Source organism: Hyla sarda, chromosome 2, assembly GCF_029499605.1.
Source record: "Hyla sarda isolate aHylSar1 chromosome 2, aHylSar1.hap1, whole genome shotgun sequence".
Taxonomy (NCBI): domain Eukaryota; kingdom Metazoa; phylum Chordata; class Amphibia; order Anura; family Hylidae; genus Hyla; species Hyla sarda.
The window spans coordinates 356,459,124-356,482,850 of record NC_079190.1 but is presented as its reverse complement, the minus strand read 5'-3'; positions in this window follow the sequence as shown (position 1 = coordinate 356,482,850).

Sequence of the window (23,727 nt, the reverse complement as noted above, 5' to 3'; positions counted from 1 at the left end):
TAACGGACCCTCCTGCTGTGTCACAACTGTTCGGGATGCCGCGATTTTGCCGCAGACAACCCGAACAGCCCCCTGAGCTAACCGGCAATGACTTATTTTCACTTTAGATGCGGCGTTCAACTTTGTATGCTGCGTCTAAAGTGTTAGTAGCATGAGGCACCGCGATCAGTGCCGTGTGCTATTTAGCCACGGGTCCCGGCCATTGTTAGAGGTCGGGCCCGACCCGCTATGACGTAGGGCCACGCCGTGGCCCAGTGTTATAGAACAGGAGCAGATTCATGATGTACTGGTACCTCATGGGTCCTGTAGGGGTTAAGGCCCAAGCCCAGCAGCATCAAGTAAGCCAAGTAGTTCCTGAAACACACAGTCAGCAGCAGACAGCAGCAGTACTCAAGAGAGTTTCATAACCCCTAAGATTTAAACATCAATGTTGAAATCTCTATTGAAGAGTTATGTTATCTCGTGCTTTTATCAAAGAATTTAAAGCCCAAGACCAGCAGCATCACTAAACCATATAGTTGCTTAAAAATACAGCCTGGAGCAGGCATCAGCATGAGTTTACAAGAGGGCTTCACAACCCCTAACATTAAACTGTTAATGTTGAAATCTATTTAAGAGATGAAAGCATAAGGAGCCCATATAGTGTCTGAATTTTACAGCGTGGATTTGGCCGAAGCATAAGGAGACCATATAGTGGCTGAATGAAACAGTCTGGAGGTGGCAGCAGCATCAGGACTCCTGAACGTGACCCGGTGACAGAGTGGTACGGTGGGTGGCAATACCAGTACCCAGTGATGAAGGTGGCTGGAATGTTTGTAACTGGGGAGGAGCGCCTTAAATCAGTTTGGCACTATCTATATTTGTGAAGTGTTGGTGTAGTACCATGGTCAATCTACTCTGATGCATCTGGAATTGGTGGGTGGAAATCCTGGCTGATCCAAGCCTGATTCATCTTCACAAAGGTCAGTCTCTCCACATTTTCCGTGGACAGATGACTTCTCCTTGGGGTGACTATGGACCCCGCCGCACTAAACACCCACTCTGATGCCACACTACTGGCCGGGCAGGACAGCTTTTCCAGGGCAAACTCTGCTAGTTGCGGCCATAAATCAAATTTGGATGGACGATGGCGCTGATGGACGATGACGCTGACTACGTAGGATCTCTCTGTAGTAGGTCAGTTTGTCCTCTCTCTCAGTGGGTGTAATAAAAGACCTCCATTTTGTGCCGGTAGCAAGGGTCCAATAAGGTGGAGAGCCAGAAGTCATCCCACTGCTGAATGATGACAATTCGGCTGTCACTACGCAAGCAAGTGAGCATGCATTGTGCCATTTGTGCAAGTGACTCAAGTGACTCAGAGGGACTCCCTGCCTCCATCTCCACTGCATACTGCCACAGTGTTTCTGGGTCCTCTGTCTTGCCTTCCTCATAACCCTCTAGCTCCTCTAGTTGATCATGCTCCTCCTCTCCTGTCAGATGACTAGAAGCACCGCCCATCTCATGAAATCTAAACTGTGCTCCACTCTGCCCCTCATCCTCCTCCAGTTCAGCCCTCACAGGGCTCATGTGGCCGTGAGATGTAGCCGCAATGTCTCCATTGCCCTGACCAGCCATTGTTTCCAACATTTGCTGTAGGAAATGAAGCAGTGGAGTGACGTTATTCATCCCGTAATCCTGGCGATTTACATATAATGTCGCTTCCTCAAAGGGCCTGAGCAAACGGCAGGTGTCACGTATGAGCTGCCACTGGTTCACATTAAAGTTACACAGGGAAGTACCCGTATCCGCTTGGATCATCAAGAAATTGGTGAAGGCTTTTCTCCGTTCGTACAGTTGGTCCAACATATGGAGGGTGGAATTCCAGCGTTTGGCAATGTCACAAAATAGACTATGTTGGTGGATACCATTCTGATGCTGCAGCTGAAGGAGGGTGTGCTTTGCGATGTACTAGTGGTTGAAGTGCATGCAAAGTTTCCTTCCCATTTTTAGGATGTCTTGCAAATGAGGGGACCACTTCAGGAAGTGCTTGACAACCAGATTCAACACGTGTGCCATGCAGGGCACATGTTTCACCCTTCCTTGTCGCAGCGCGGCCAAGATGTTCTTTCCGTTGTCGGTCACCATGGCTCCCATTTCCAGATTTGGTGGAGTAAGCCATACTCCGACTTCTTTACGAATTACTTTTAGCAGTTCCTCCCCTGTGTGACTCATTTTGACACCGCTGTGCCCTACACACATGGTATGCTGAAGGGCACTGAGACATGTCCGGGCAGTGGAGGATGAGGACATGTTGGAGGATGAGGAGGCGGAGTCGCACACTGTCACCGGACCAACGGGCTGAAAGCGTGGGGGAGGAAGCGGCATGACCTTTCAAAGTTGGGGTTGTGGCTGTGCAGGAACCACATTCACCCAGTGAGCCATAAATGACATGTACTGTCCCTGACTGTAGTCACAGCTGCAGACGTCGGTGCAGCTGTGCACTTTGGTACACGCTGAAAGGCTCAAGGACTGGACCACCTTCTCTTCCACAAAATTGTGCAGGACTGGTACTGTCTTCTTCGCAAAGAAATTACGGCTTGGCACGCTCCACCTCTGCTCGGAACAAGCCATCAGTTCTCTGAAAGGGGCAGAGTCCACCACTTGAAAAGGGAGGGACTGCAGCACCAGCAACTTAGACAGGAGCACATTCAGCTTCTGCGCTGTTGGATGAGTGGGCGCATACTGTTGTCTCTTGGACATGGATTGTTGGCAGAATGGCTGAGTGAAAGTGGGTGAAACAGGAGCATCTGGAGTGACAGAAGTAGGGTATGACACACAACTCCCTTCGGCTGAGGTCGTGGAGCCTTGGCTGGCTGAAACAGGGAGCGGCGTGCCACTGGGTGATGCAGCAGGCTGGACCACTACATCGGAGCCACGATTCTCCCAGGCCTCTTTATGGTGGCGAAGCATGTTTTGACGCAGGTCCGTGGTGCCAACATTGGGATCCTGGCCACGCTTCACCTTCTGCCGACACATCTTCCATGTGGCTATGTGAACCTCCTCCGGATGCTTGATGAAAAACTGCCACACCGCTGATTTTCCCACCAACAGTCCACACTAATTGACTGCTACTTCCGCCGTCTCCAGGAACCCCTGTTCCACTACCTCAAAGGAAGGCAGGCTGCTGCAAAGCAGGAGGTCTCCCCCGGGCACGTTTGGCTCCAGAATTTCCACTTCTGCCACCACGCTGACTGCCAACCATGGTACCGCCTTGCTGGCTCAGCTGCTGCCTCAAGGGCAACCTGCAACTCTCTTCTCCTGATGATGATGATGAAGCCCCTATTGCACTCGGCTGCCAATCGCGATCGGCTTCATCCTCATCGAGTTGTGTCTGCACATCACTGATATCCTCCTTAGGTTCCTCAACAGTGTCTGCTTCTAAACCCTGAACCCTGGTAACACCGCCTGCCACGTCACTCTCCTCATCATTACTTACCCGCTTAGCGGAGGAAGTTGCACATGTCTCTTCCACTTCTTGGCTGGGCAGTAGCTGCTGACTGTCCTCTATTAGATCATCCTCACTGAATGATGGAACTGAACCCACAGCATAAGATACTTCTGTAGAAGAGGGAACAGCAGAGGAAAGAGGCAATGGGAGGAGAGGGACTGCTCTCGGGCCATGCCAACCGAGGGTGTGTCTGAGGAACCCACCGACTGTTGACTGGGGGTGTCAGATGTCACTTGTGATGAAGTGGATGACCGTGTTAACCAATCGACAACGGCAGATGGGTTGCTGGTCAAGACACGACCACTAGCTGATAACGGGAGCTCAGGCCTCTCACTGCGACTCCTGCTGTCACTCGCCCCTAGTCTGCTGCGACCTCTGCCTGAAGGATTTAGGCCTCTGCCACTCCACTGTGCACGTCCTGGCACTTCTCTGCCTGACATACTTAGTGCGTATTTGAGGGGAGTACAATACGCTTCACTACTCTTAAAACAGTATTTGTCAAGAACAGCAGCAGGTGTACCCTTTTGGTGGTCCTTTCACAGTATCTAGTCCCTTGATAGATTAACAGGAACAAAATAGTATACTACTTTGATGTAGTTATGTGGTATGCACTTATGAGGGCAGAAAAATGCTCTACAATGAGCCTAAAACTCTGTATTTTTTTTAAACACCAGCTGGTTATTATTTTTGGCTGTCCTTTCACAGTATATAGGCCCTTGACAGATTAACAGGTACCAAATAGTACACTACTTAGATGTACGAATGCGGTATGCACTTATGAGGGCAGAAAAATGCGCTACAATGCGCTGAAAAACTCAGTATTTTTGTAAAACACCAGCCGGTGATTACTTTTGTCTGTCCTTTCACAGTATGTAGGCCCTTGACAGATGAACAGGTACAAAATAGTACACTACTTTGATGTAGGTATGTGGTATGCACTGATAAGGGCAGAAAAATGCTCTACAGTACACATAAAAAAGTATCTGAGTACATCACCAGCCGATGAGTACTTTTGTCTGTCCTTTCACAGTATGTAGGCCCTTGACAGATTAACAGGTACAAAATAGCACACCACTTAGATGTACGTATGCGGTATGCACTCATGAGGGCAGAAAATTGTGCTACAATATGCCTAAAAACTCTGTATTTTTGTAAAACACCAGCCGGTGATTACTTTTGTCTGTCCTTTCACAGTATGTAGGCCCTTGACAGATGAACAGGTACAAAATAGTACACTACTTTGATGTAGGTATGTGGTATGCACTGATAAGGGCAGAAAAATGCTCTACAGTACACATAAAAAAAGTATCTGAGTACATCACCAGCCGATGAGTACTTTTGTCTGTCCTTTCACAGTATGTAGGCCCTTGACAGATTAACAGGTACAAAATAGCACACCACTTAGATGTACGTATGCGGTATGCACTCATGAGGGCAGAAAATTGTGCTACAATATGCCTAAAAACTCTGTATTTTTGTAAAACACCAGCAGGAGATTACTTTTGTCTGTCCTTTCACAGTATGTAGGCCCTTGACAGATGAACAGGTGCAAAATAGTAAACTACTTTGATGTAGGTATGTGGTATGCACTGATAAGGGCAGAAAAATGCTCCACAGTACACTTAAAAAAGTCTGAGTACCTGAGTACATCACCAGCCGGTGAGTACTTTTGGCTGTCCTTTCACAGTATGTAGGCCCTTGACAGATTAACAGGTAAAAAATAGTACAGTACTTAGATGTACATATGCAGTATGCAATGATGAGGGCAGAAAAATGTGCTACAATGCGCTGAAAAACTCTGTATTTTGTAAAACACCAGCCGGTGATTACTTTTGGCTGTCCTTTCACAGTACGTAGGCTTGTTACAGATTAACATGTACAAAATGGTACACTACTTAGATGTAGGTATGTGGTATGCATGTATGAGGGCAAAAAATGCGCTACAGTACACTTGGAAAATGTATTTTCATAAAACAACAGCCAGTGATTACTTTTCCCTGGCCTTTCACTGCATGTAGGCTTGTTACAGATTAACAGGTACAAAAAAGTGCACTACTTAGATGTAGGTATGTGGTATGAATGTATGAGGGTAAAAAAAATGTGCTACATTACACTTGGAAAACGTATTTTTGTAAAACACCAGCCGGTGATTACTTTTGCCTGGACTTTCCCAGTATCTAGACTTGTTACAGATTTACAGCTACAAAATAGTACACTGCTTTGATGTAGGTATGTGGTATGCACATATGAGGGCAGAAAAATGCACTACATCCCGCTGAAAAAACTTATTTTTGCACAACAGCAGCAGTAAAATGTATATTAAACCCAAAATTGCACTCTATCAAAGAGTATTAAGTATGGAGTGAACTGCTGGTTATTATACTGTCTACAGGCTAGTATAAGCAGCACATGATTTCTTGTGGGAAAAAGACACAGAATTGCGCTGAAAAATCATTACTGCCTCCTGTGATAAGGTTCATGACATTAAGGCAGCTTGTTGAAATGTATGAGGCAACAAAAAGCTCTCTGCCCCCTCTGATAAAATGTTGAATAAAGTGACTGGGAGGTTAATGGCTGGCGTAAAAATCCTTTTCAGTGAGAACAAGCACTGCTCTATGTCCACAACGCTGATGTGACTAGCAGTTGGAAGTGGAACGCTGCGGTATGATCAATTCAGCGTGTCTGTGTAACACAGAGACACGCAGTATGTCCTATCCCTCTGCACTGTATGTTATGAAATGAGCAGCCGCAAAATGGCTGCCGATTATATAGGGCTGTGACATCACATTGGTGACTGAATGCTGATAGGCTGCATCCTGCATGTGATTCAGCGTCATCCCGCCTACCTCCCGCCCCACCTGGCCTTCCCGCCTTCCCAGCATCTCCTGCCCCATGTACTGACATGTGGATCCACCATTTTTGGTGTCCTGGCGCCTGGGATGCTGTAAAATGGAGTTTAATGAAGCGATTTGCACGATAGAATCACAGCGATATTCATATTCGTTGCGAATCGAACATTTCCTGAAATTTGTAACAAATTTGGGTTTGTCTGCTTCAATTGACTCATCTCTAATCATAAGAATACTGATTCTATAAGGACTTCTCTGTTTTTCGTTGTTTATGGACATCATCTTTGTTCTCCTCTACCTATTCCAGTCTCTTCTGGCAGGCCAGCCGTTGATTAACTTGTTTGTGACTTCTCCTCCATCTGGCAACAAACTCGGCATTCCCTGTCTCAAGCCTCTACTCACTAATTTGCACAAATAATGAGGTCCTCTTTGCTTAAAAATATCAAATCCTCTTTGCTTAAATAATGAATATAACTCCAGCTGACCCATACCAGTGTAAAGAGGTGCCTTAAAAAACTTGGTCAGCTGTTGTTATGGTCATTAAGCCTCTACACGTATGAAAGTCCAGGCAGATAAGAAAAGAAGACCTCCTCCGTCCTTCTCTCCCAGCGATATAGTTTGGTTATCCTCCAGATACATCCTTTTCAAAATTCCCAGTTACAAGTTGGGTCCTTGTTTCCTGGGTCCGTTCGAGGTCTTGCAAAGAATTAATCCAGTCTCTTACAAACTCTGTTTGCCTTCTTATTTACGTATTCCCAATTATTTCCATGTATCTCTCCTCAAGCCTCTTGTCATCAACCTGTTCTCTCAAAAGAAGTTTCTTCCCACACCTGTCTCTTGTTCTTCTTATGTCTATAAAGTCAAAGAGATTTTTATCTCTAAGACCGTGAGAGCGTGTTAGGATTCGTCAGGCTGGAGGTGGATCCTCTGTATCAGAGAGGGATTGGTGTGGACCATACCGGTGGACCGGTTCTAAGTTGCTACTGGTATTCACCAGAGCCCTCCGCAAAGCGGGATGGTCTTGCTGCGGCGGTAGCAACCAGGTCGTGTCCACCGGTAACGGCTCAACCTCACTGACTGCTGAGAGTGGCGTGGGACAGGAGGACTAGACAGAGGCGAGGTCAGACGTAGCAGAAGGTCAGGGCAGGCGGCAAGGTACGTAGTCAAGGGCAACGGCAGAAGGTCTGTTAACCCTGGTAAGGCAAACACAGAAAACGCTTTCACTGGCACTGAGGCAACAAGATCCGGCTATACTGGGAAGGGGAAGTGAGGATTTATAGGCATGGAGCAGATGGGAGCTAATTACACTGATTGAGCCAAGCACCAATTAGTGGTGCACTGGCCCTTTAAATCTTAGAGAGCTGGCGCGCGCCAGGAAGTGACAGCCGGGGAACGGGACAGGTGAGTAGATTGGGATGCGACCCGCGAGCGGGCGCGTCCCGCTATGCGGATCGAATCCCCGCCAGCAGTGTCAGTGCAGCGCTCCCGGTCAGCGGGTCTGACCGGCGCGCTGCAGAGAGGAGAACGCCGCGAGCGCTCCGGGGAGGAGCAGGGACCCGGAGCGCTCGTTGTAACAGAGGGATACAATTCTTCTTGGTTGACTGGAAGGGATTTGGTCCAGAGGAAAGATCTTGGGAGAGAACATCCTGGATTGTAACCTACTCAGGCATTTTTTTTACCTCAAAAAGAGGGGGAGACCAAAGAGGGAGGTACTGTTAGGTGCAATGAGCGCTTTTCTTCTCACTCCTCCTACTCCTCAGCCGGCAGGGCCGGGATTCTCATTGCGGGATACGCCCGAATGCGAATCCCAGCCCGTCACTTACCTATGCTCTCCACTGTCCCTTCTGTGCTTTCTCAGTGCCGGAGCTCTAAGATTTAAAGGGCCAGTATTATTATGCACTAATAGCAGATGACAATGGCTTTAAGTACTCAGCCTAACTGTCCCCTATACGCTTTAGAGTTGCTGTACACCACTGCAGCAGGACAGAATGGCTGTGTAGTAGAGCCCAGTACAGTATTATTAGGCACTAATAGCAACCAACTGGAGCAGTAGAATCACTGTGTGTTACACCCAAAAGTGTAATTTCTCTCTCCCTTATTGTTTACCCCTGTACCTCACTTATAAGTTTCTGCACCTCCCTTCACTCCACACTGCTGGATCACTGCCAGATCTTGGTTGCCTTGTGCCTTAGTGAAAGTTTATTCTGTTTTGCTCTGCCGTGTGACTTGACCCTATGCTTTGTTCCTGACCTCCTGCTATCCAGACCACATCTTGCATAATCCCTCCTGTGCCTCGCATCACCTCAGCTGCCTGTGTGGTCGAGTTGTGCCAGGGGTAGAGACCTGGGTGCTGCCTGCCACAGCAAGACCATCCCACTTTGCGTCAGGCTCTGGTGAAAACTAGCGGCACCTTAGACTCCGCTCCCTGGCATGGCCCACGTCATCTGCCAAACAGGTCAAGCGGATCCACTACCTCCGTGAGTGTCCTGCCTACTGCTGTGAGTCTTTACACACCACCTGTGTAAGCACAGGTTACACTTATGAGAGGTGGACAATACGCTCTGCTTAAAACTGTATTAGGCTACAAAAACAAGGGTGAAGCTTTGGCTGGAGTAACAAGGCCCAAATTAGTTTTACAGGAGAAAAAAAAAAACGTACCCCACCTATGTCCGCACAGGTTACACTTATGAGAGGTGGACAATGCGCTCCACTTAAAACTTTATTAGGCTACAAAAACAAAGGTGTACTTTTGGCTGGCCTTTCACAGTAACTAGGCCCAAATTTGTTTTAGAGGCCAAAAAAACGTACACCACCTATGCACGCACAGGTTACACTTAACAGAGGACAATAAGCTCTGCTATGCAACCTATATTAGGCACTGTAATCAGATGACTATGGCTTTTCGTGCTCACCCTAACTGGCCCCTGTTAGCTTTACAGTTGTTGTACATCTAACTGTAGCAGTACAGAATCTCTGTGTAGTAGAGCCCAGTAGAGTATTATTAGGCACTAATAGCAGGGGACAATGGCTTTTAGTGCTCAGCCTAAATGGCCCCTATAAGCTTTAGATTTGCTGTACACAAATGCAGCAGTACATAATTGCTGTGTAGTAGAGCCCAGTACAGTATTATTATGCACTAATAGCAGGTGACAATGGCTTTTACTGCTCAGCCTAACAGGCCAATATAAGCTTTAGAGTGGCTGTACAATGGCTGTGAAGTAGAGCCCAGTACAGTATTATTAGGCACTAATAGCAACTAACTGCAGCAGTAGAATCACTGTGTGTTACACTCAAAAGTGTACTTTCTCTCTCCCTTCCATGTCATTGCTTTTCAGCAGTGATTTGGGCTTGTGATGAATCACTGCTGTCAAGCTGTTTTTCTGTACAATGCACACAATGCTCTCTGTCCCTGCAATGAAACGCTCTCTCTGAAATAAAATGATGGAATGCCTGACCGCAAGATAGCTGCAGATTATATGTTACGCCGAGCGCTCCGGGTCCCCGCTCCTCCCCGGAGCGCTCGCTTCACTCTCCCCGCGGCAGCGCTCCGGTCACGTCCTCTGACCCGGGGCGCTGCGATTCCGCTGCCAGCCGGGATGCGATTCGTGATGCGGGTAGCGCCCGCTCGCGATGCGCACCCCGGCTCCCCTACCTGACTCGCTCTCCGTCTGTTCTGTCCCGGCGCGCGCGGCCCCGCTCCCTAGGGCGCGCGCGCGCCGGGTCTCTGCGATTTAAAGGGCCACTGCGCCGCTGATTGGCGCAGTGGTTCCAATTAGTGTGTTCACCTGTGCACTTCCCTATATCACCTCACTTCCCCTGCACTCCCTTGCCGGATCTTGTTGCCTTAGTGCCAGTGAAAGCGTTCCTTGTGTGTTCCTTGCCTGTGTTTCCAGACCTTCTGCCGTTGCCCCTGACTACGATCCTTGCTGCCTGCCCCGACCTTCTGCTACGTCCGACCTTGCTTTTGCCTACTCCCTTGTACCGCGCCTATCTTCAGCAGCCAGAGAGGTGAGCCGTTGCTAGTGGATACGACCTGGTCACTACCACCGCAGCAAGACCATCCCGCTTTGCGGCGGGCTCTGGTGAAAACCAGTAGTGGCTTAGAACCGGTCCACTAGCACGGTCCACGCCAATCCCTCTCTGGCACAGAGGATCCACTACCTGCCAGCCGGCATCGTGACAGTAGATCCGGCCATGGATCCCGCTGAAGTTCCTCTGCCAGTTGTCGCTGACCTCACCACGGTGGTCGCCCAGCAGTCACAACAGATAGCGCAACAAGGCCAACAGCTGTCTCAACTGACCGTTATGCTACAACAGTTACTACCACAGCTTCAGCAGTCATCTCCTCCGCCAGCTCCTGCACCTCCTCCGCAGCGAGTGGCCGCTCCTGGGATACGCTTATCCTTGCCGGATAAATTTGATGGGGACTCTAAGTTTTGCCGTGGCTTTCTTTCCCAATGTTCCCTGCATCTGGAGATGATGTCGGACCTGTTTCCCACTGAAAGGTCTAAGGTGGCTTTCGTAGTCAGCCTTCTGTCCGGAAAAGCCCTGTCATGGGCCACACCGCTCTGGGACCGCAATGACCCCGTCACTGCCTCTGTACACTCCTTCTTCTCGGAAATCCGAAGTGTCTTTGAGGAACCTGCCCGAGCCTCTTCTGCTGAGACTGCCCTGTTGAACCTGGTCCAGGGTAATTCTTCCGTTGGCGAGTATGCCGTACAATTCCGTACTCTTGCTTCAGAATTGTCCTGGAATAATGAGGCCCTCTGCGCGACCTTCAAAAAAGGCCTATCCAGCAACATTAAAGATGTTCTGGCCGCACGAGAAATTCCTGCTAATCTACATGAACTTATTCACCTAGCCACTCGCATTGACATGCGTTTTTCCGAAAGGCGTCAGGAACTCCGCCAAGATATGGACTCTGTTCGCACGAGGCGTTTCTTCTCCTCGGCTCCTCTCTCCTCTGGTCCCCTGCAATCTGTTCCTGTGCCTCCCGCCGTGGAGGCTATGCAGGTCGACCGGTCTCGCCTGACACCTCAAGAGAGGACACGACGCCGTATGGAGAACCTCTGCCTGTACTGTGCTAGTACCGAACACTTCCTGAGAGATTGTCCTATCCGTCCTCCCCGCCTGGAAAGACGTACGCTGACTCCGCACAAAGGTGAGACAGTCCTTGATGTCTACTCTGCTTCTCCACGTCTTACTGTGCCTGTGCGGATGTCTGCCTCTGCCTTCTCCTTCTCTACAGTGGCCTTCTTGGACTCTGGATCTGCAGGAAATTTTATTTTGGCCTCTCTCGTCAACAGGTTCAACATCCCGGTGACCAGTCTCGCCAGACCCCTATACATCAATTGTGTAAATAATGAAAGATTGGACTGTACCATACGTTTCCGCACGGAGCCCCTTCTTATGAGCATCGGATCTCATCATGAGAGGATTGAACTTTTGGTCCTCCCCAATTGCACCTCGGAAATTCTCCTTGGACTTCCCTGGCTTCAACTTCATTCCCCTACCCTGGATTGGTCCACTGGGGAGATCAAGAGTTGGGGGTCCTCTTGTTCCAAGAACTGTCTAAAACCGGTTCCCAGTAACCCTTGCCGTAACTCTGTGGTTCCTCCAGTAACCGGTCTCCCTAAGGCCTATATGGACTTCGCGGATGTTTTCTGTAAAAAACAAGCTGAGACTCTACCTCCTCACAGGCCTTATGATTGCCCTATCGACCTCCTCCCGGGCACTACTCCACCCCGGGGCAGAATTTATCCTCTCTCTGCCCCAGAGACTCTTGCCATGTCCGAATACGTCCAGGAGAATCTAAAAAAGGGCTTTATCCGTAAATCCTCCTCTCCTGCCGGAGCCGGATTTTTCTTTGTGTCCAAAAAAGATGGCTCCCTACGTCCTTGCATTGACTACCGCGGTCTTAATAAAATCACGGTTAAGAACCGCTACCCCTTACCCCTCATCTCTGAACTCTTTGATCGCCTCCAAGGTGCCCACATCTTCACTAAATTGGACTTAAGAGGCGCCTATAACCTCATCCGCATCAGAGAGGGGGACGAGTGGAAAACGGCATTTAACACCAGAGATGGACACTTTGAGTATCTGGTCATGCCCTTTGGACTGTGCAACGCCCCTGCCGTCTTCCAAGACTTTGTCAATGAAATTTTTCGTGATCTGTTATACTCCTGTGTTGTTGTATATCTGGACGATATCCTAATTTTTTCTGCCAATCTAGAAGAACACCGCCAGCATGTCCGTATGGTTCTTCAGAGACTTCGTGACAACCAACTCTATGCCAAAATTGAGAAATGTCTGTTTGAATGCCAATCTCTTCCTTTTCTAGGATATTTGGTCTCTGGCCAGGGACTACAGATGGATCCAGACAAACTCTCTGCCGTCTTAGATTGGCCACGCCCCTCCGGACTCCGTGCTATCCAACGCTTTTTGGGGTTCGCCAATTATTACAGGCAATTTATTCCACATTTTTCTACCATTGTGGCTCCTATCGTGGCTTTAACCAAAAAAAATGCTGATCCCAAGTCCTGGCCTCCTCAAGCAGAAGACGCCTTTAAACGACTCAAGTCTGCCTTTTCTTCGGCTCCCGTCCTCTCCAGACCTGACCCTTCCAAACCCTTCCTATTGGAGGTTGATGCCTCCTCAGTGGGAGCTGGAGCTGTTCTTCTACAAAAAAATTCTTCCGGGCATGCTGTCACTTGTGGTTTTTTCTCTAGGACCTTCTCTCCAGCGGAGAGGAACTACTCCATCGGGGATCGAGAGCTTCTAGCCATTAAATTAGCACTTGAGGAATGGAGGCATCTGCTGGAGGGATCAAGTTCTCCTGTTATTATCTACACCGACCACAAGAACCTCTCCTACCTCCAGTCTGCCCAACGGCTGAATCCTCGCCAGGCCAGGTGGTCTCTGTTCTTTGCCCGATTTAATTTTGAGATTCACTTTCGTCCTGCCGATAAGAACATTAGGGCCGATGCTCTCTCTCGTTCCTCGGATGCCTCAGAAGTTGAACTCTCTCCGCAACACATCATTCCACCTGACTGCCTGATCTCCACTTCTCCTGCCTCCATCAGGCAGACTCCTCCAGGAAAGACCTTTGTTTCTCCTCGCCAACGCCTCGGAATCCTCAAATGGGGTCACTCCTCCCATCTCGCAGGTCATGCGGGTATCAAGAAATCTGTGCAACTCATCTCCCGCTTCTATTGGTGGCCGACTCTGGAGACGGATGTTGTGGACTTTGTGCGAGCCTGCACTATCTGTGCCCGGGATAAGACTCCTCGCCAGAAGCCCGCTGGTTTTCTTCATCCTCTGCCTGTCCCCGAACAGCCTTGGTCTCTGATTGGTATGGATTTTATTACTGATTTACCCCCTTCCCGTGGCAACACTGTTATTTGGGTGGTCGTTGATCGATTCTCCAAAATGGCACATTTCATCCCTCTTCCTGGTCTTCCTTCTGCGCCTCAGTTGGCTAAACAATTTTTTGTACACATTTTTCGTCTTCACGGGTTGCCTACGCAGATTGTCTCGGATAGAGGCGTCCAATTCGTGTCTAAATTCTGGAGGGCTCTCTGTAAACAACTCAAGATTAAATTAAATTTTTCTTCTGCATATCATCCCCAGTCCAATGGACAAGTAGAAAGGATTAACCAGATCTTGGGTGATTATTTGCGACATTTTGTTTCCTCCCGCCAGGATGACTGGGCAGATCTCCTCCCATGGGCCGAATTCTCGTATAACTTCAGGGTCTCTGAGTCTTCCTCCAAATCCCCATTTTTCGTGGTGTACGGCCGTCACCCTCTTCCCCCCCTCCCTACTCCCTTGCCCTCTGGTCTGCCCGCTGTGGATGAAATTTCTCGTGACCTTTCCATCATATGGAGAGAGACCCAAAATTCTCTCTTACAGGCTTCATCACGCATGAAGAAGTTCGCGGATAAGAAAAGAAGAGCTCCCCCCGTTTTTTCCCCTGGAGACAAGGTATGGCTCTCCGCTAAATATGTCCGCTTCCGTGTCCCTAGCTACAAGTTGGGACCACGCTATCTTGGTCCTTTCAAAATTTTGTGTCAAATTAATCCTGTCTCTTATAAACTTCTTCTTCCTCCCTCTCTTCGTATCCCTAACGCCTTTCACGTCTCTCTTCTCAAACCACTCATCCTCAACCGTTTTTCTCCCAAATCTGTTCCTTCCACTCCTGTTTCCGGCTCCTCGGACATCTTCTCGGTCAAAGAAATTTTAGCTGCCAAAAAGGTCAGAGGGAAAAATTTTTTTTTAGTGGACTGGGAGGGTTGTGGTCCTGAAGAGAGATCCTGGGAACCTGAGGACAACATCCTAGACAAAAGTCTGCTCCTCAGGTTCTCAGGCTCTAAGAAGAGGGGGAGACCCAAGGGGGGGGGTACTGTTACGCCGAGCGCTCCGGGTCCCCGCTCCTCCCCGGAGCGCTCGCTTCACTCTCCCCGCGGCAGCGCTCCGGTCACGTCCTCTGACCCGGGGCGCTGCGATTCCGCTGCCAGCCGGGATGCGATTCGTGATGCGGGTAGCGCCCGCTCGCGATGCGCACCCCGGCTCCCCTACCTGACTCGCTCTCCGTCTGTTCTGTCCCGGCGCGCGCGGCCCCGCTCCCTAGGGCGCGCGCGCGCCGGGTCTCTGCGATTTAAAGGGCCACTGCGCCGCTGATTGGCGCAGTGGTTCCAATTAGTGTGTTCACCTGTGCACTTCCCTATATCACCTCACTTCCCCTGCACTCCCTTGCCGGATCTTGTTGCCTTAGTGCCAGTGAAAGCGTTCCTTGTGTGTTCCTTGCCTGTGTTTCCAGACCTTCTGCCGTTGCCCCTGACTACGATCCTTGCTGCCTGCCCCGACCTTCTGCTACGTCCGACCTTGCTTTTGCCTACTCCCTTGTACCGCGCCTATCTTCAGCAGCCAGAGAGGTGAGCCGTTGCTAGTGGATACGACCTGGTCACTACCGCCGCAGCAAGACCATCCCGCTTTGCGGCGGGCTCTGGTGAAAACCAGTAGTGGCTTAGAACCGGTCCACTAGCACGGTCCACGCCAATCCCTCTCTGGCACAGAGGATCCACTACCTGCCAGCCGGCATCGTGACATTATATAGGGCTGTGACATCACAGGGGTTTCTGGCTGCTGATTGGCTGCATGCTGCATGTGATTCATCCCGCCTACCCGCCTTCCCAGAGTTCCTTGCCCCATGTTCTCACATGTGGATCCGCCATTTTAGATGCCCTGGAGCCTGGACCGCACTAAATGGAGTTTAATGAAGCGATTTGTGTAATCGAACCATGGTGATATTCGGAATCGTTGTGAAGCAAAATTTTCCTGAAATTCGTAAGGAATTTGGATTCATCAGATTTGATTCGCTCATCCCTACTTGCTACAGTTAGCCAACTCACTTGTAAAACACACAACAAATATGAATGAAATTATGCTAATCTACCTTGAATTACGGAAAAGAAAATGGGAAAAATGATTGCATTGCCAAGAGGAAAAAGACAAAGCTAAGTGATAAAGTGGTATTGAATTATAAATATATTATGGAAAAGGTGGTATGGATCAGACAGCTCAGCATCTCACAGCTCCGTTGCAAAAAGCAAGGCAAGTGTTCTTGTACTTGTTTAACCATGCAATTGTATGTATTTTTTTAAATTTTGTATATAGAGCAAAAAAAGAAAAAAAAAATGCTGAATCAATAGCACACCGTCAGTTGAGGATGGGATTGGTGAAAAAATATTCTGTTAAAGGCTTAGCAAGCCACCTTATTTCCTTATACTTCGGAACCCCAATTTTCGAGAATACAAAAATCAGCAAAAAGAAAAAAATATGTGTAGTGTGTTGCAAAAAGTGAAACAATAGCTTAAAGGGAATGTGTCACTATTTTATTTTTTTAATATATATGTGGTGTCCGGGTACCGCATCCTATCTTGTACCTTTGTATATAAGTCCCCATAGCCAGAGTTCCTAGGACGTCGGGGTTCTTCTTAACTAGCCCGCCCCTAGTCACCTCTCATCTAAGTATTAGTTATCTAATAATTCTTCAGGATTTGTATATATATAGGACCTGCGGATCACGTGACCGGGTGAACTCTATGGTTTTATGCTTGAGGACCTTTGGAGGTTCCTGTGATGTTTATCTCCCATCACTCCTTGTAACGGTGAGTGACAGATGATTGGACCAGTAAAATCGGCCCTGCCGCGGCCCATATAAGGGAGCGACGGCCATTGCTCACTCTCTTTCCTCGTGGGCTGTTGAGGGAGAAGGATCTGCGCTGCTACCATTAATCTGTAGCAGCTGTACTTTACCACTGTTCAGTCACCAACAAGATTGCGCAGCACAGTGGAATTCCTCCCCCTTCTCTTGCACAGACACAAGAGGAAGGGAGGTGTGAGGTCACCAGCAGGGTGAGGGGTGGGTCAAATTTGCAGCAGCCAAGTTTCAAGTTGCTTTCTCTTCACATTCTCATTTTTAGGTCCCTCTACTGGTCAACAGTAGAATATAAGAAAACAATAATTATTTTCCATATTTTCTGACAAGTGAATTTTTTTTTAAGATTTTGAAAAATATTTAAAATATATAAAGAAATATGTTTAACCTTTAAGAAAAATAAATTATAATTTGGTGACACATTCCCTTTAAAAAACAGAAGAAAAACCACTGCTTGCAATGTGATTTTAAATCTTGTTCAATTGTCTGCCTTTATGCGAACTTATTTCATATTGAAAAAAAGTATTATTACAAGTGACAGATATTAAATATGCCCATAACTTTATTAACCCAAACTATGAAACAGAAAACATTTTTATGATGAATGGTGAAAAGCATAAAAAATGGGAAGGAAGGTTGAGAATACATTTTTTCTTTAGGAAAAAAATAGATATATTTTACAATAAAAAAGTGATATCAGCAGGAGTTTTATATAGCATTAATCCATTTTGTATTTGTTTTAGTTCTTCTTTAAGTTTTTTGACTTAATGACTTTGAGCACAACTTTTGCACAAAAACACCAACCTGAATGTACTTTAAGAAGCACAATTTCAGTGTAACTATTGGAGACAGTTTATTTTTGTTACTAGATGTTCATTTTCAAGGGTGGACAGTTTGATCTGCAGCTTCCAAAAAATAAAGAAATCTAGATGGAACTTGATATGATCTCTCCAGCTTTCTATTGCATCTAATGCTAACAAATTTGAGAGAGAAGAAAAAGAGATTGATTTGTTTTCAGTCGGCTCCTTGAGTTTGCTTAACATACAAAACTCATTTTCTTTCTGCTTGCAATATTGATCAGCAGAGAATGTGATAAGATTACAATAATCTTTACCTTGAAAGAGCCTCCCTGCAATCAAAATGAAGAGAAAATAGATTCTTCTTTTAAATGATACTTATTGGGTATATTTTATAAGCATAGCATAGGCATTGAGAATTTGATGTGGGTTAATATAAAATAAGTAGAGTATATCACAAAACTATATATAATGCAATTTCCTGTGCTCAAAACTAGAAGTATATTAAAGTTGGATTCACAAATACATTTTTTTTAAGTTTTTGCCTTTTTTAAATTTTTAAACCAAATCCAGGAGAGGATAAAACAAAATGTAAAAAAAAAATAAAAAATAAAAACATATGAAGGAAAGAATTATACCCTTTTTCTCTTTGGAATCTGTTTCTGAGTTTAGCTCAAATAATTGTACCAAGGGGTTGTCAAAAGAACTACACTTATCCCCTACACTTTTTCAAAGAATAGGGGATAAGTGTCTGATTGTGTGTGTTTGGGGGGGGGGGGGGTTGACCACTAGGGGCTTCCGGCGATCTCCAGAATGGTCGGTGCAGAGCGGTTCCCACCCTCATGGGAAAATAGACATGAACAAATGTATTATTTCACCAATGTAAACAATCTCTTGCTGCTATGGGTATAAGAAAAGTCATGTCTATCATACGGATGCAAAAGTGTCCTATTAACCGTGTTATTTCATGAACCACCCCTGACCACTTATAGTTGAATACCTATACTGTGCACTCTACTTGGTTTTGGTTGCCATTTGCCCTATTGACTGGTGGAGTGTAAAGGAAATTACAGTCTTTGTCTCTCTCTTTCTCTCACTCTCTCTCATTTGTATTAAATTGGTATAGTAAAAAATTTGCAGATCTTTATTAAATTTAAGGAAAGGTAAAGATGGAAGCATTTGAATACAGAATATTTTATCTCAAATTAAATCAATAACTGCACCATTTCCTAGTGTTCAATAAAGTACAAGTTGGAACAGTATTAAATCAGATTTCCAAAATACACGTTTAGTTGAGAATATGAATATTTATATAATTTACTAAAGGTGGATGAGCGTATCATGAAGGGTTACCTGTTATGTTCTTCTCTTAAGACAGATGAAGTATAATAAAGGAAAGTATTTTCTCTTGCAGATGTGACCTCAGCTTATCATCGTGCATTCATCTTTGAAACAGGCCGCATTTACAAATGTAAATCACTTCCAGTATAAAGACGTCTAATTGGAAGCATTGGACACATTAAATATATATTCTTTCCTGCACAAATAACCTTAAAATCACTGATCGGGACGATACACGTAAAGTAAATTATGTCTCATTTTAACACAATTGATCAATCAAAGTGGACAAAATAAGTGTTTTCCACAATATTTTCTTACCAAGCGCTGCAGCTGTCACTTGGGAAGTTATCAGATAATGTTTAAAGGGGTTTTCAGTGTCTTTTTGATTGATGTTATATCTACAGGATACACATCAGTCGCTGAGTTGCAGGGTGCCAACACCCGACACTGCTGTCAATCAGCTGTTTTATGCACTGCACTATACAGCGAGCCTTGTGCCATTTATTGTATAGTGGGGTTTCTGGGTACCTGCAACTTGGCTCTCATTCTCTTTAGCCGAGCTGCAGTTACACGTGCCATCGCTATATATTAAACAGCACAGGGATTCATGCTTCATTCATTCTACAGTGTAGGGTGCCAAACAGCAGAAGGGCTCAGGATCCCTTGCAAATCAGTGATTGATGGATCATGTGGATAGGGTTCTTAAAAATTAAAAAAGCCCTGGAAAACCTCATTAAATTATTGTTACATAAAGATCCCGATTTTATTATACTGTGTTATTATGTTCAGAAAGATAAGAATGTACTAAATATTAACTCCCATCTTTTTTTTTTGCCACCAATAAAATGTTTATAAGCAGTTCTATTCATTGTACTAAATAAAAATGAGCAAAACAATTCAGATTTTGATTTCTTTGTGATTTATTTTGGGTGAATTTATACAAAAGCAGGGATTTATGTCAACAATACCACTCTTGTCCATTTTATGCTTGTTACTTTGTTCACATTCACAGAGTAGAGCACCCAGCTCAGTGAATGTGTACTGTCTAGAAGAAAGTGGAGATGCTGTATGCATTGGCACTTACACTCTTACACTTGCTGGGTCTGGCACTCTGTACCAAGCCCCGTGTGTGTTCAGTGAGTAAAAGGCATACAGTGCATGTCTCCTGCTGAATACACAGTTTTCAAGGCTCTCTAGTGTAGGATGCCAAAGAAATTATATGGAGTACCTGCTTCTCTACAGTTAGCAGTAACACACAAGTCATCACTGCATATTGTTCTTGGGCTCCTCACACTGAGCAGTAAATATGCAATATTCAGAGATTTGCACATTATTAGTCTTATAAGCAACTTTATTGCAACACTTTAACTCTTTGGCAACATGGAAATACTTGGGAAGTATGGTGCAGGCTCAGGTGATGAACCTGCTCAATACATGATAGGTGTTGGCTGCTATTAGCAGCTGATACTCTCTGTCATTGGCCATGAGTGGGGATCCCCAACGCTTTAAAGCCCTAGATGCTGCAGTACAAAGAAACTGTGGTTAGAACACAACCTATAAATGGTATTATACAAGTCATAGTTAAAGGGGTAATCAAGCGATAAAAGCACAAAGTTATTTTCAAAATCAGCACCACCCCTGTCCTCAGGTTGTGGTATTACAACTTAGTACCATTTACCTCAATGGATCTGAGCTGCAATACCCCACACGGCCCGACGACAGAGGTGGTGCTGTTTTTGCAAGAAATTAGCTTTGTGTTTCTATCCCTGGATAACCCCTTTTATTCAATATAACATCAAAGCAGAGCAAATAGACACATAGGGGGAGATGTATCAAAACCTGTGCAGAGGGAAAGTTGCCCAGTTGCCCACAGCAACCAAGACCTCTGTAAAATTAAAGAAGCGATCTGATTGGTTGCTATGGGCAACTGGGCAACTTTTCCTTTGCACAGGTTTTGATAAATCTCCCCCATAATATATCTTTATTACTTTGACAACATGATTGCAATGAATTAACATGCATTCTTGTCATGTGTGCCTCCAAAGTCAATGTCCTGCACAATTTTCTCCACAGCAGGCCAAGGCAACTGTACGACTCCCAGCAAGTTTCATGCTAGACTCCGATTAATGAGACTTGTGCACAGAACTCACTGGGAATTATAGGTTGGCAAATATTGCATAGAGTTTATATAATTAATATTTTACTTACTTTGGATATACTCCCTTGCTATTCATGCATAAATCTATTATTTGCCTTTATTGCTACAGCAGCGGTTGTGACAATACCCAATTTTTCATCCAGGTGTACATGCCTAATTTTTCTAGCCTGTGCTGCTGCACTTGTTATGGTGCTGCAATTTTTCTGGCCGCTGCTACAGAAGCGGCTGGAACAATACCAAATTTTTCAGGCATGTGTACATGCCTAATTTTTCTGGTACTCTCTGCTGACATCTCTGTCCATTTTAGCAACCTTGGATATTAGATGTTTGCTAAGGGTAGCATGGTGGCTCAGAGGTTAGCACTGCTGCCTTGCAGCGCTGGGGCCTTGGGTTCAAATCCCACTATGTTCTGTCTCAAAGGGGCTCTAACTATGTGCTGCCTAATATGGGGGAATCTTGTGTGCTGCCTAAAGGGGAGCTCTAACTATGTGCTACCTAACATGGGGGATTCTATGTGCTGCTTAAAGGGGGGATCTAACTATGTGCTGCCTAATATGGGGGAATCTAACTATGTGATGCCTAAAGGGGGGCTCTATTTGCTGCCTAAAGGGGGCTAAAGCATGTTATTCCAAACCATTTAGGAATGTTAGGTGATTTATGCTCTTTATGGATTAAAACCAGAATCTTTTAATAGTGTAATAAAATATTCCCACTCAATTGATTAAAAATAAATGTCAGAGTGTTGCTTGAACAGTGAGAAATAACCAGTGGGGGACCCCCTATCTGATAGTGTAACTGTTTTAGCGGCGCTGCAGCCTGCCGCAATGGCAACACTATGACGTGCGACTTAAAATATAAGCACAGCCACCCCCGACATGTTTCGCTGTTGAGACAGCGTTATCAAGAGGTAATGTGGCTAGCCACATTACCTCTTGATAACGCTGTCTCAACAGCGAAACATGTCGGGGGTGGCTGTGCTTATATTTTAAGTCGCACGTCATAGTGTTGCCATTGCGGCAGGCTGCAGCGCCGCTAAAACAGTTACACTATCAGATAGGGGGTCCCCCACTGGTTATTTCTCACTGTTCAAGCAACACTCTGACATTTATTTTTAAGCAATTGAGTGGGAATATTTTATTACACTATTAAAAGTTATATTTTAGGGGACTTATCAAGAGGGGAGTTAGTGACTCCTGGGCTTCGGCCCTGGGGTTTGTAGTTATTGTGTCTTAGGACCCCTCATTCCCCCGTTGGGACTTTTTGAGTTTGAAAAACCAGAATCTGCATCAACTATGTAATTTTCCATGGGAGTTTTGCCATGGATCCCACTCTGGCACGCCACAGTCCATGTGTTAGTCCCCTTGAAACAACTTTGAAATCACTATTGTGGACAGAAAGAGTCCCTGTGGGTTTTAAAATTCGCCTGCCCATTGAAGTCAATGGTGGTTCGCCCAGTTCGCCGGTTCGCGAACTTTTGCGGAAGTTCACGTTCGCGATTCGCGAACCGAAAATCTTATGTTCGCGACATCACTAGTGGGGGTGTCATTGGGAAAGGAAGAAAGAGAGAGTGGGAAGGAACTATGTACTATTCAACATTCCTTAACCATCTCCACGTGTGCCAGATGTTAAGGAAGGATGCTCTAGTGCGAGACTCCCAGTGGGAAATTTCTTTCAGATGGTATAGCCAATCCACTCTATTGACCCAATGCTGGATTTCTGGGATATGAGTGAAAAGCCAATGCTTGCGTAACAGAAGTCTGGCCACGGCGAGGAGGAGGTCAAAGGGAGGGGTGTCTGGATGTGTTGGGAAGAGGTGTTAACAGAAAGAAGGGCGATGTGAGGGAAGCATTAAATAGAGGAGCAGCAGATGATGTTGCATCTATGGAAGATGTCTTTCCACCAATGTTAAGCGAGAGGACAGGTCCACCTGACATGGAATAAGGTGCCTCTGTTTTTTAGGCATCTTCAACACAGATCAGAGTTGGTGGGGGAGTAATAAGAAGTGATATCTCGGGTTCCATACCAGCAGCTTTCTATCTTACTGCAATTTTCCTGAATTCTCAAACATCTGAAGAGTCTGTGGGGCATTTTATATATTGTCGTAGTTGTCTTGGGGGTAAAATTCACCCCAAGGTCAATTTCCCATTTGGACAAGAATGCAGGGGGAGAAGGGATGAGGGAGAGGTTTTTATATATGACTGAAAGAAGTTTGTAAGGACTGTACAGAGGCTGCAATTTTACCAAACCATCAGAGGGGTTCGTTGAAACACTCTTTCTTCACAATTTCGTTGAGAGACAATCTCAGAGAACCCATCAAGAGAAAGTTAGAGGGAGGTAAATGGAGTGTAATGGTCAAAACAGAATCCTCTGCTATGTAATGATCCTCATTAAGGAGTTGTGATAAAGGGATTGCTGATGACCGGAAACTCCCCTGTCTTACATCAACCAATGCTATGCACCTTGCTCTGTAATGTCTTGCTTAAAGGGGTACGCCGGTGTTTTTTTTTTTTTTTTTTTACTATATGGCATCTTCTTTGTAAGTTTTTTTTTTTTTTTTTTTGCAATATACATGTGTTATATGTTTTGGCAGCATGTATGTGTTTTTCTTACCTGTTTGTTGGGCAGGAAGTTCTGTAGTTCATAGGGTTTTCTTTTGCTGATGTCCACAGTTCTGAGTCTGTTGTGGACAAGATGTCACAGCTTTTTTTATTTCTCTGTCTGCATGAGAGGAATAAGCCACGCCCCCTCATCTCATCCAGCTGAGTACACAGCTCCCTACCTCCCCTACCCCCTGCTCTGTATTCTAAGGACACAGGACTGCACAGGAGAAGGACCTCACAGAGAAGATGTGTTATCTGAAGGGGAGGATGAGAAGG